The 14,474-nt window shown below is 33.1% G+C and overlaps 1 protein-coding gene across 1 annotated transcript in view; it reads left to right on the forward strand.

The window, feature by feature from the left end:
* LOC133174667 (uncharacterized) overlaps nucleotides 1-4,697 on the forward strand; it is a 304,409-nt gene extending 299,712 nt beyond the window's left edge. Inside the window, exon 5 of the transcript XR_009719162.1 lies at nucleotides 4,688-4,697. The gene's annotated coding sequence lies outside the window, so the exon portion shown is untranslated. The remainder of the gene's footprint in view (nucleotides 1-4,687) is intronic.
* Nucleotides 4,698-14,474: the final 9,777 nt, after the last annotated feature.

Here is a 14,474-nt window from a genome sequence, read left to right on the forward strand (position 1 = left end):
GACTCTCCATTGTGTTGGCTTGCTTTTTGTTCTAAACATAATTCTGTAATACAGGGAATATTTTCAAATAAAAGCACATTATTCACCCAAGCCATCTTCATCCTTCTTGTTTTTGATAAATGACTTAAAGTTTCATTGTATCTCTGCCTGTCAATAGTATCTCTATACATATTAACGGACTGTGACATTCTTTGTTTAGTGAGAACAGTGATATATAGTGCCTTATCATATCTCCCTAATCTGTAGTAATACAATGCAAGATACAGTAAACAAGACACAGGCCCTTACCTTGATGCAAGTTTCAATATGTTACAAACCATTCTATCTAAAATGTAAATACTTTTATGTTTGGAACATGAAGAACTGTTTGCAATTGTGAAAGCTGATCGAACGAGAATGTCAGCAGCACAATAATGTAAGGTAAATGATTGATTTTGCGAGAGTGACAGCCGTGATAAGGTATCAACTGATTTCAAGAAGAGATAGGAATGCGATATATGTTCAATAGGATACGTTATTTCAGATAGTTCAAACTTGCAACACATATCTATCGTTGCAATATCTATCATTTCTCCCACATCAGAGGATAATACAAATATCGGGCTACTGAGAGCTAGTTCCAGAATTGACCTAAGCGTCGGACTAAGCAGAAGACAGGATACACCCATTCTGTAATACTGATAAAACTGTTGTAAAAGAGATTCTCGTGCGTCAACTACTTTGTTTATGAACATATTGTTCTGTGGAATAAAAAAATTAGAAAACATTCCACGATAAACGCAGAGAATAAGATATTTAAAACACTTCCAGAAGCAATCCAATAAATTATTCGGGCACCATCTTAAATGTCCAAGTTGCATCATCCAGAACATCGTGGTCTTCATGTAATATGAGCACAGTAATGGTTCCCTCCTGTCATTGATAACTTCCTTTGAAAATATTTTCAGAAGTCCATAACATAAAAATTGTGTATGATTCATGGTACACACTAATTGTTGTTCGGCTTGAGAAAACGATAATCTCCATTCTAATTCGTTAGAAGTCGATTCAATTTTACTTCCAATCGGCACACAGTGACATCCATTTCTTAGAATTGTTTCCATCACAGGTGCAGACGGCCAAATATATCTCAGACATCTGTCAATCCAAACATTGAATGTCTTTGGCCAGAATAAAGTGGAAAAACAAATAGCATGATCGAATTCAATAGGACCATAGAAACCGCTGGTGCAAGGACCATGAATGGTAAAATTCTGTCTTTGGTTACGTTTGACATTCGAAAAGACCTGAAAATGTCTTTCTGTCCACAAAGAACTAGATATATAAGCTCCGCCATTAAAGGAAGCAAGACACAATATCACGAAATCGTTCCGTGGGGATGTCAGAAGCTGCAGTCTGACAAATCCTGGTGGTGTGTCTGAATCTTCGATTAATATGATATCATGTTTTGATGAACTGTAAACTTCAGCTTGAGAGATGGCAGCTATTAATTTATATTTACACCACCAGAACATTGTATCCCTATCAGATGATGTAAATCTAAATCCCTCTCTATAACTACCACTATCCATTACAACACAGCCTTTATTATTATAAAAAGGTTTCATTATCATCTCCTCCATGTCCTTGACGTCCCTCCTGATGGCCACTTCTGTCGGTGTCCCTATCTTCCGACACAGACCAACATACAGGACCTCTGATAGACGGGGGATATGATCCATTCTGTATATAAAGATTGGTTTATAGATTACATTCAACCCTCATAAAGACAATAAATGTATAAACATCATGTTTGAGATATGTAACATTTTAGCAAGTTTACTTGAGAACAGACTTATTCAAACAAAAAAGTGCTGTATAGCTTTGAATATTGTTCTTTGTGCAATTAAGTCCCACTTCTGGATTTTTCAGGGTTCAGTGTTTATACCATCTTCACAGATTGTATTGTTTAAAAATTATTTTGAAATTGATCAATTTTTTTTTTATCTTCACCCTTTTCATTTTAAGCATTTATTTAAAAGTAAAATGCTGTACACACGGGATAAATAACCCCAGGTTGTTTCTAAGTACTATTTTACCTTGTTGATGCCTCTCTGCAAATAGCGGTTTCTTCGTTATGAGTTGAAAGGAAATACCCGGCACATCTTCTTCTGTTTTCTGTTTAGGTTTATTCACATATGTGAGATCCAAGTAATTTCTACACTCTTGTTCATTACTATTGTTAGATATTTTATAGGTAAAAGAAAAGAGAAAGAACAAAAAATATCTACACTCTCGATCACCTCCCAATACATGTTGTAAAATCTTCAAGTGCACAAAATTGGCGCTGATCCAGGAACTTAGATTATTTTTAGATTTTTCTGCAGAGAATAGTAACAGTCTTTTGGTTGAGAATTAAGTTTTAACAATGCTTGTGAGGACAAATAACAAAAATGTTTTATAGTATAATAAGATTTTGACGATGCCTAAATTACTTTGTAAATTTGAAATTTACTAGGGGGAGGTAAATGCAAAATTTACAACGTGATAGTACCTGTTTGATACAGAGGGCTCAGATTGGGTATAGAGGAGATGTTTTTTCCTCCTGATTACATTATCCAACCTCTAGTTCTTAGGGGTTCCTGTTTTTACCCTCTCCTCCGTTTTATTGTCTATTGGATTTTTGAGACTGATCATTGTTCATTGTCTTCACTTTTGACAGTATCTCCGCTTTGTGTGAATATCTCAACAAAAGATTGGTTATCTAACATGATAATCTCAAGAAAACCATCCCATTTGAAAGAAATTTTTCATTCGGTTTGCCTTTCACTAAAATTTCAAAATCTTTACAACGGACTCTCACATATGCGTTATACTAGTATGTGTGATGTAAATGAACATGAGGACGACAGTACTGCATAATATCAATTTCGCTTACATACATTTTTATTTATGGAATGAGTGATTAGATCGAAAGTCGATTTTATTTCCGCTAAATACCATCATATTTCATCTCGGGAAAAATATTTATGAATTCTTGTACCGATCTTTTCATGTACATAAAAACTATTTTAAAAAATCAAACTCTGCATATCAGTTTCTTTCTTCCGGGTATTTATTTTTTCATGTAGTGTATTTATCGACAGTGTATTTATTTATTTATTTCTGCTTTATACATCGTTATGGAATGTGACACTTATAGATTCTTTGATAATGAAAAATTGTCTAATGACTACGGACTTATTATTTTGTAGACGTCGAGGATTTTTTTTAGTCTTTTTCCTCTAATTTTTTAGATATATAAATCTTGCACAAAAGAGATGCTTTAGGATTGTAATTTGAATACAGTTATTAAAAGATGTACTTTTAGCTTTCGACAATCATGCGGAATCATTCTATTTAGAATTTTACTTGATATTATCAGAAAATGGGAGAAGATCCCCCTTGTTTATCTTTGTTAAATGAATAGATTTTAGAAGATCATGTACATATTAGGTACAAAACTATTATCCCCCTTCACACACACACTCTCACTCAAAACGGTATTATTATGGTTGTATATTAATCGCATTAAGTATGGAGTCGTGTAAAAGCTTTAAATGATCTCAATATATGTATAATAAATATTTAATTCAGAGGCACGATTTATATGATATGTTACTGTGTCTCTTCAATACTAGCAAAATCAGCTTCAATAACATCAATAACCCACTTTGTCAAAATCCTAGCAAGAACTCTGTATTTCAAGTATAACGTTCAGTTTGAATGTCCTAAAGAAGAAGCCATTATAAATGTGTGATTAAACATCAAATGTATATTTTAATCGGTTTAATGCAAATTGATCTGCTGTGTAATACAGTGTTTGTATCTTGTGTGACCCTTAGGTTCATAAGCACGTCTTTCGTTAATCAAAACGCTGTCAAATAATATTGATTTAGTTGGACAACAGTCATGTTGGAAATTGATGGAAAAATTGCACTGATTAAGTAAGAAAATGTATACATGACACTTTCCATACTTAAAATGAATTAAACTTTCTAAATCGTGAGGAGAAAAAATTTTTTTACTTGGTTACTTTTCATCCGAAACTCTCCCTAAAACCATTTATTCATTGTATGACTTTTTTTCATTAATTTATTTTTATATTATCTCCTATATGTTCAACAAGCTCCTTCTGACCTTTGGAGTGCTTCTAATATACGTGAGAAATATTGATCACACTCTTACATAAGTGATTCTGAACGGAATACACATAAAACATGATGACATTTAAAGTAAGTAATTATAAATTCATCGACAACTTTTAAATTTACAGTTTTATTCTGCAAATTTCTTTTCACAAAGAACGATTTACATTTTTCTATTTTTTTTTTTCAGGAGACAATTTTTTTTCATTGTATTTTATATTAGGCAAGTTCCACTTTATTGTCAGACATTCAAAGAAAACTCTGAATAATCAAAGTAAAGCATTATTCCAAAAACATCTGAAAATCAAGAAAAATTCAAGAAGAACTAAGATTAATCTGTGTAAAATCTGTTCTTTTTATATGCTGCTGAGATCCTGATTTTAGAGAGGTAGAAATCTTCGCATATTTGTTGACTGATGCTTATGGTGGATAATGAAAATATTTAATGGATATATGGGATTAGTAACAAGGAAATGGCAGAAATCACAGGTGTAATGGATTTTAATTTAGAAATCACAAAGTGATACTGAGAATTTTTGGATCATGTTCTTAGAAGGTGGTGACAGCATAACGAGAAGAGCTATGAAATGGACATCAACTTGAAAGAGAAAACCTGGAAATTCAAAATGAACATGGATGAGGACCAAAAGTGAAAAAGATAGACAACGGCTGGAACACCAACACCAGACCAGAGAAACCTGTCACAGGAGTATTCTGTGCAGTAATGCCTGAAGAGGATCAATTAAGTAAATTCCTAACCTGATGTTGTTTTCTTAAATATAATTTTATACTATTTTTGATAAATGTATTAATTATTGAGAAATGTTAATGAAAGGCCAAGAACTGTATTTCTCTCATCATCAATATAATCTAAATAAATTATTTACCAATAGTATATCTAGGCCAGTCGGTCCAAACTGTTCAAATATTTTATGTTAGTGTTCAGTGCTGTTCTGAAAAATTGATGCTAAATATGTTTAATAAACATGACTTCGAATGCACATTAATAGTAAAACAGTCATTGGAACTTGAAATGTCGATCAAAATTTTGCAAAGTGAATTATGGATGAATTAATTATTTATTCTCAAACATCGATTGAGTTTTAATATGAAATTTGTGTCTTAGCCCTATGTTTTTTTAAACTTAATTTTTCTATACATGACAATTAGGTTCGTTGCTGTAAGCCATTTTTATTTTTCTTGACACATAGATACATGCATATTTACATGTATATACATATATATCATCACGTCACTGTATCTCTCTTTGTTGTTAGACGTGGTACACGATGTAGTGTTGAAATTATACAGAGTCCAATTACCTACTTCTTCTGTATCGATAAAACTCGTAAATTGACATATAACTTATTCTTGCCTCAAGTTTCAATATATTTTTTTTTTTGGAAAAAAAAGGTGTTTACACCCCTTCATTTGTACGATGGTATGTTTTATTGCCTACCATGAACCTAAATGAAAAATCACAATTATGAAGTAATACTGTTGGATATGATATCCTATGTCTGTAACAATTATTAATTCACGGTCTAAATAATAACAATGAAATATTTGTTTACTTTTGAAATTTTAATTAGAGTAGCTGGTATCATTATATTTATATATATATTTGACTTAATAACGGCAATAGAGAATTTTTTTTTTTAGAATTCTTACCACTGTTTACTGGTAGCTCTGATACACTGTTTAACAAATCTTATTGTTCAAAGAGAGACAAAAACACATACAAAATAGCATTTAATATGGAAATGGAATTCAAATTTTAGAATTCTTCAATGACAACAATCTGATATCCACATGAACCCTGTTTACTTGAAAAGAAATAATTTTTGACGGAATTACGACCTTCAATTTTTCAGGGTTTTCCGCAATTTTTTTTCTAAACGCTTGCAGATATTGAGCTGATTTTTGGTATGTGTCTTTACCTTGATGAGTTATAGATCAATTTTGCATTTCGTTCATTGATTTTTGACGGAATTATGGCATTTTCATTTCTTAACGGGAACAAGATTACACTTGCTGGTAGGGGACTAGTATTGCTAATGCAATACTCTCAGATGTTTGTTTTTTTTTTAAACAATGTTAAATATTATCACAGCATGGAGTATACTATTTCCAGAAATTGACTTGACAAAAACTCGAAATCCTAAGGACCAGTGACCCAAGGCTAAGCAGATTTATTTATAACAGAAGACACTGTTTATTCCCGAAAAGAGTGCAACGTAAAACTGATTAGATTTACTGACCTATAGATTCGTGTAACAGGGTATAGACGAAAATTCGAAACCAATATTTTATTTACCAGTATTTTATGTACATCTATGTCCTAAAATACGTATGAAGCAATTTAAGGTAAACATGGTATATGTTTATGTAATATTTATAGGAATGTATTAACGTAGGCTCATTTTTCCGGCAAACTGTAACGCACGCTTCTGTGCTGCATACGAAACATTAATAAATTATACGTTGACTAATACGCAGAATGCTTTCCCGACTTTTTTTCTAAAAGTCAAGAGTAAATTGTAGGGACTATTGTTGCCTGCTGCATGTTGTACTCAACACTTAACGAAGGTATTACTTGTAAAAAACGTGATCTAATAGAAGTTGTGAAACAAAGAATTAAAATCTTGATTGACATTTGTACCTCTACCTTTAGATATAATAAATCCCCTTCGTTTTAATCTTGATTCAATAATTGATTAAGTGATAGAAAATATGTACGCAACCATGCTAAGGCTCATAAATTGACGATTAAAAATATATAATTAAAAATGTGTTTGGCTGGTTGCCCAAACTTTTGTTTTTTATTGACAAGAAGAACCTTCCTTATTTTGTTTGTTAATTGTTTTAGCTTTGACATTTATTTTTCTGGCTGCCTGTTCGCTTTGAAATTCTATTGAAGGACTTTCAAGAATACACAGGAGATGAAGAAGTTAATTTTTGGGAACAATATTCAGGATTTATTTCGATGTTTGTTCATGTGACAAAAAGGTCACTTCTTATGACGTAAAGAACTTAAAAAGTATACGTATTACATTGTTCATAACTGTACATAGATGACATCGAGAAAAGAGTGAGTATACATGAATACCGGTATGTCAAAGCAATACGCCGGTACTAATACTCATTTTGTCATCATTTTCCATCAATTTCCAAACACTGTATATTCGAAAAATATGTTCCTCGGTATTTCCTGGCCTTTCTGTGTTTTTACTGAATTATGACGCTCTACAAAATATGGGAAATATGTCAAATTAACACTAAACAAGAGTTGTCCCCAAATTTCATAGACAAACATAGTTCTCTGGGAACAAGGTGTCATGAATTAATGAAACTTTAGAATTTAATTAATCCAATAATTACTAATAAATTTATTGACTTATGATGAGTAATTATACGGATGAACACTATTTAAATGATACATATTTCATTGATTTTGTACAAAGGCGGCGCAGTACAAGGAATTTAATTTCAAAAATCGATATATATCTAAAATTTTTAAAAAATATTTTCTAATTAGAATATGAATAAAAAAAATCCTAATATTACCTTAACATCAATTTAATACCTTTCCACCAATTTTTTCGTAGATGTTTTTATTTATATTAATTTTATCACGTTTTTATGCACATCGGACTTGTTGAAATATTTATGTAAAGAGATGTGCATGTGACGCTAAAAAGATACCGACTTAAAGAAAATTGTTGTTTAAGTGACAGTGCAACAGAAAAACAGACCCCCCCCCCCTCCCCAAAAAGCTCAGAAGTTTAGGTTTTAGATTTTTTTATTCTTGGATACATGATACATGTATCTATTTTGTTCTAAATTAGTTGACGAATTTAAGAATAAGATTTTGTATGAACCGGTGACGTTTATCTTTTTGACGTCGGATATTGCTTCGTGTGGTAGGGAAAGGTAACACTAAAGTTCTTATTACCTCGAATATTTTTCAAGTATTCATGTTAAAACCTCGTTATTTATCAACCAACAACATACATCCAGAGACCCTTATAAAAAATATGTAAATTTCTTGAAATATATAAGCTAAGTCTACGGATTGTTTAAGGACAATCCTTGTACTTTAACCAAATTAAGTTCTCTTCTAGTACATCAAATATTGTAATGAAGTTGCTGAAAGGATACAAAAAGGTCCTCTCTTTAAAAATCATTGAAATTCCTAAGCTGAAGTATGTCTCCAGACCACGATTTGACATCAATTAACAAACTTTATGAGAAGTTTTAAATACATGTTCATGTATATATTTGTCAAATATCAAAAGATCTTTTTACTCTTGACATGGTTAATTATCTCAACCACAACTCATTATCTGGTTAGGTATGAATGAGGGGCCTTTAACCCAGATCATGGCTAAAGATTCTCAAGGCTTCAAATTAACAGAAGAAAGATTGAAATTGACTTTTTAAGACAAAATATACAGTATAATGTATTAAAAAAAGTAATACATTAATAAAATGACTTTCCTCTAATACAAGAATCACGTATTGTTTATTTTATACATACTTGATTTCAAGTCAGCAACAGAAGAAAATGATCTGTCATGACTGGTTTTGGAACTTTGGGTTGTAACATAGGAAACAACATTCTTCAGATTCAACGCTGTAGATTCACGCAAAATATCTGGACTCTTCAATGGTTCTTCTACAGGTCGCCATTCTAAAAATATTTTAATATTGAGAACTAAAGATGTCCAAAGTTCAATATTTTATTAATATAACACAACATAATCTTTATGTACGATGCCAGTAAATTAAGATACTTGGAGGAGTAATGGAAATACGTGTGTCAATAGGTCCTGATAATATGCATATTGGGTTATTTCCGTATAACCCCTCCAAGTGTCTTCATATAAATAAGTAAAATATACATTTACCCTCATAAAACTCGATATCCATTTCTTGAACGATATATGAAAAGCCCGCCGTGCATAACACATCTAGGAATTCTTCGTACCAATTCCGATTGTGGTATCGGACGCGATCCAGAAGAAGAATTGTAGCATATGATCTACCCTGTGATTCTTGTTTTGCCATTATGTTTTCTACATCTACAAAGTTTAGCACATTTCGCACATGCAGATGCGCAATGATTTCTTGAGGGTCCAAACGTTCAATCAAAATTTTTCTGAACTTTACAAATACATCAGTTGGTACATTTTTGGCTTTTAGCTTTCTTGGTACGTAATGTTGCCCTGAAGAATAAATAAAGCATAACCTAGGTAAACATTTCGACGAAATGACTAAATAATCAGTATATTTTACGGTGGTAATGTTATTGGAACCTTAAAAATCATTAACATGCAATCGATTTATGCAAACCTGTTGAAAGATACAAGTTCACCAAAAAAAAAATAATACTGGGAACTATACGCGATTGCAGCAAGGTCATTTATTGACAAGCACTTTTACTGATATCAATTTTACTAAAAGTTATACCTACGAAGTTAAAATAGCTTAAGGATAATTATGTAATTGAATAATGTTCTTAAGCACATAATCATGTCGGTTAATGATGTTACCTCGGTTCTTATTTTTTCCTATAAAAACATATGACCATAGTTGAAGCCCAAACATAGTCCAAATACTCGACTCTTTATTATTAAAATGTCTTTTATAGCCCTGCTTTTCCGGGGAGGAAGATTTGTCAAAGAAAAATTTTCTGTAGACATGAATTATGTAATAAAAACATTACAAAATGAATTTACAAAAATTGAGCATGTTTACAGATGAATATGAATGGGTGTACCCTGCTATCCTTGAAAATAACGGTTCCTTGTTTTTTTGTTTGTTGTTTAACGTCTCTCGAGATTTTTTCACTCATATGGAGACGCCACCACTTGCCGATGGAGAGCTGCAAATTTTGACCTAAAATCGACACTTAGGGCCATTGAACTGTGAGGAATCTTTTTCGTGTCAGCATCTATTTCGACACGGTACCTCGGTTTATACGGTCTTATCCGAAGGACCGGTCTCCACGTCCCACAGTGGGATTCGAACCCGCGACGTAAGGATCAACTCTTTATTCCGCGACTCTCGAGCGCAAACGCTCGAACCACTGCGCCACGCGGGCGACGAATGGTTCCTACATGTACCAATTCAATTGTAAAACTTTGATTCCCAATTGTATCCCAATCTTACCCTCGGGGTCATTGCATACCAATATGATTTGAAGTGGCCCTTCTACTCTTTTAACTCTTTTAAAAAAATCCCTGTATATTCCCATATAACATCATCTTCTCTGGTCTAGTGGTTCTTGAAAAGAAGACTGCAACCTTTATTTCCTTTTCTCGATTATCTCTTCTTTCTAGAGAGCATGGTCCTGTATTTAAACAAACTAAAATTCCTTTCACTCAAAGATGTTTTAAGCAAGTTCAGAAGAAATTCAGTTGTTCTAGAGAAGAAGCCGGGTAAAACGTTAAAAGAAGGACAGGCAGAGGGAAAGCCTGACAACGGATAACAGGTGATCAGAAAAGTGCATTTTAACCTTCGCTTACAGAGGCGACCAAAAAGACTGATGTTTATTATGTATATTTTTATCAACAAAAAATTTGAGACCATTTTATGAGTGTGGCAAAACTTCTGAGTTCTATGATCACTATAACTAGAGGTATATATTTGACTTAGATTATGTACATGTACAAAAATCTAGCTGAATTCGTGATTCAATTACAAATTATTGAATTGCATATTGATAGCGATTCTCTGTAACCACTTAAACTTCTTGCCACGCATGGTCACCGATTTTGATGAAACTTTGCTCATTATTACAACTTGACACTAGAAACATATATCAATTAATATTTTGTTATTATGTGTCTTGGTTGCCATGGTAACGGCCAGAAAAGTTGGAAAATTGAGATTTTCAGCTACTTGGAATCTTAATTAAGCCTTAATAGAGATTGTTCTATCTGACGTATCCGCATACGTATCCGTATACGTATCGAAGTATAAGAGGCATCTCGATTCCGATGTCTAACTCGCTGAATACATCACTTTTAAATCAGGCCCATTTATAGAGCTGAAGTATAATGATTATTCCAATAAAATGTATATTTCCATTATTTTGTAAATGAGTAAGCATAAAATGATCAGATATGTATATAACTTTTTATTCAAATTTCAATATAACTTTAACATCATTACATTTCTTTGAACAAAAACAATGTTGGAGCTTGCTTCCCAGCTTTTAAAAAGCTGTACATGTAGGTCGCGGGTTTATTGCATATGTAACTTGAAGCGGCCACCCATCCAAGGACTATACAGGTTCGCCGTAGCTTAACTTGCCTGAAATAGAGGGAGACCTCTACCACATTACTTGAAAATCTAGCTCACTAGCGAGGCAGTATAAGTTCCTTATATACTGCTCGCTACACATAAAAATCTTACGAGAAAATTTGAGACAATGTTCCTTAGAATTGCACCATATTATCTGTATTTTTGATCAAATTTGTCTACGTGGTTTTAATACAATGTTACTGAAACGCAATTTCGTTTTTGGTACCATGTAGATAACCACTCCACGAAAACCACATACAAAATAAACAAATAACAGGTAAATGCATGCCATTTACCACCCACCTACACACACACATTCCAGTGTTGAGGGTTGATTTAATCCAGGTAATATGCATATATGAATTTTTTTTATTAGATCGACATATATGTTGTAAAATGCTCCCATTCTATTGAAAGTTACTTGCCCGCATGCAACCTAAAGCTTAAGGCTTGGCAATTTACGGTAACTTTCTTTCTGCATACCATTACTTTTACACTAACTAACTTTGGCTGACCTTTAGTACGAGTTAAGTATCAATTATACTATATAAATTATTTCTTGCAGTTGGCATCATATTTATTGTGTTGTATTAATTTACGATATATTGGGAGAAGGACGCAATTTATAAGAAGAACAGTTTTGTTCGTCTTACTGCTAAACATGCGCACAGACAGACAATGTTACTAAAATGTAATCGGGAATGGCGATATAAAGTTGAAATGACTCTAAAAATTTTAATCAATTTGATAACATGTTCTACATAGACCCGGTATTTGCGAATTTTCCTATTAACATTCTGGTACTCTCTTCTTACATTCTCTGGTTGACGACGTAACTGTGCTTCGGTAAATGGAGTGACAATTGGGTGTCTGGAAGGGTATATGCAGTCTCCTAATAAATAGCAATCTCTTGGAAAATCCAGTGTCATACCAACCCCTATGGGCGTCATCATTCGAAAAGTTTGGGCGTCATTATTATGGCCCAGAAATCCCGATTCTACATGACAGATCTTCAAGTTATTGTTGATGACAATCTGTGTGTGAACACAATGAAATTTACGGTGCCCACTATAATAAAGCCTTTGGGGTTCATTTGAAGGCATATATATGCGATGGGAGGTGCCATCAATCGCTCCTACTGCTTGAGGCAACTGCTTCCACACACCCCGTAGGCGATGCCATTCTCTATTTGATGGCCATGATATGTTTTCTCTTAAAACAGCATGCAAGATTGGCCACACTAAATTTACAATTCGACGAGCGGATGATACAGAAATTGAAAAAATGTATGACAGACTTGTACATGTAGGATAGGTTTTCAACCATAGTAGTGTCAACAAAATCTTATTTCTGTTGTTTAGACAATATCTTTGTCGGTAAGGACCCAACATATGACTACACTGACCACACAATTCCATAAATGTATCAGGTGTCTCTCCAGTTCCGTCAAAGAACAGACGTCTGTTCTGAGACAAATCAGAGAAAACATCCCTCCCTCTCCTACCCCTTATTTGGTCTACATCATCAAAAAACAAAAGGTTCCTGCTGGAAAATGAACTTAAACTGGGCAGGTCAAGTACTGATAAAAGGGTTATCAAAACATCACTAATCTCTGTTTCATGTTCATTCACTTCGAACGCTTCCAACATTAGGAGTAAATTTGATATCGTATCGATATCGTGAATGGAAGAATCAAAAACAGTAAGCAACAAACATGCAAGCGAATCTCTTTCCATTTTGCTATGATATACCTGTTTCCCTTTTAGTGTTCTTATATGGACGAGTCTACTAAGCTACGCTGTCTGAAAGCTAGGTCCGTTAAAATTACTAAATTTATACCCACGTGGTAACAAATAATGCTCATCTCCGTGGAGTTTCTATTGTATAGTGTCATTTTATCATACAATGGAGTTTTTGTCGAGAAAAGGGGTTCACATAAGGGTGGCTCTTAATATATGATTGTATACTAGCAGCGGGAATCAATACGGGTAAGTAAAAGAACCTCATAAATCTTAAGATAGCCGCCTGCCCCCCCCCCCCACTTTTTTTCTTACATTATCTTTTACTATAGAAAATGTTCGTTGAAAGGGTGGTCCCCCCCTTTTGTCTCAGCAAAGTCAAAATTAGGGTTTTCTAGTAATGTTTGAAGAAAATTTGGTTGTGAAAAAGTTGGAACTCCCCTCCTTCCCGAACGAAATATTTTTGAGTTTATAGAATGCTCCTTTTTTTTTTAATTTCTTGTTAAAGTTTTCCAGTTGATCCAAATTTTTCCCCCTGATTGAACCCCCCCCCCTTTAAAACGATACTACGTGTCTGTTTAGCTTGTTATTTCTGATTTAAAAAATATAAACATGCTTATGGATGTTCTCAAAAATAATTTTTTTAAACATTTATTTGACAAAATACACATTGATAAAAATGGTGTACATGTCGATCGAGCTTATCTAATTAAATTTCAATATAAGATATTTCCCATGCCCCAGGAAAAAATGTTCAAAGAAAATGAAGCACCAAGAAACAGAAATCACTGGGTTTATTTTCTACACATACAAATAATGTTTTCATCAACTTTAGCGTGGTCAATTATAATATTAGAGCACTTTATTCTTTTGCAAATTTTGTTATTCACTAAAGATTGTACATTAAAGGGCAGGTCACTCTAAACTTACAGCTTAAATTACTTTGAAATCAGACTCTTTCGTGTGTAGTGTTTAGAGTCACTCCAATTAAATTCTTTGTTATTTGCAGACGGCTAATATCTGTGAGAATTAATTTGTTTAGCTTCAAAAAGAGGGACCTATTTTTCATATTCAATAAAATAACTAGAAAAATACGATATAAAGAGAAAATGCCATATCACTTATCGAAATATGTCATGAAATGTTATTCTCTCTCTCTCTCTCTCTCTCTCTCTCTCTCTCTCGTGTCATTTTATTGGTTCAATGTCTAATTTATTTTAACAGTTTTCTTCATGGCATACATTTACCCCCCTTTTTT

This window comes from Saccostrea echinata, unplaced genomic scaffold, assembly GCF_033153115.1.
Source record: "Saccostrea echinata isolate AGI-Se365-2 ecotype Australia unplaced genomic scaffold, CSIRO_AGI_Sech_v1 ptg000058l, whole genome shotgun sequence".
NCBI classification, from domain to species: domain Eukaryota; kingdom Metazoa; phylum Mollusca; class Bivalvia; order Ostreida; family Ostreidae; genus Saccostrea; species Saccostrea echinata.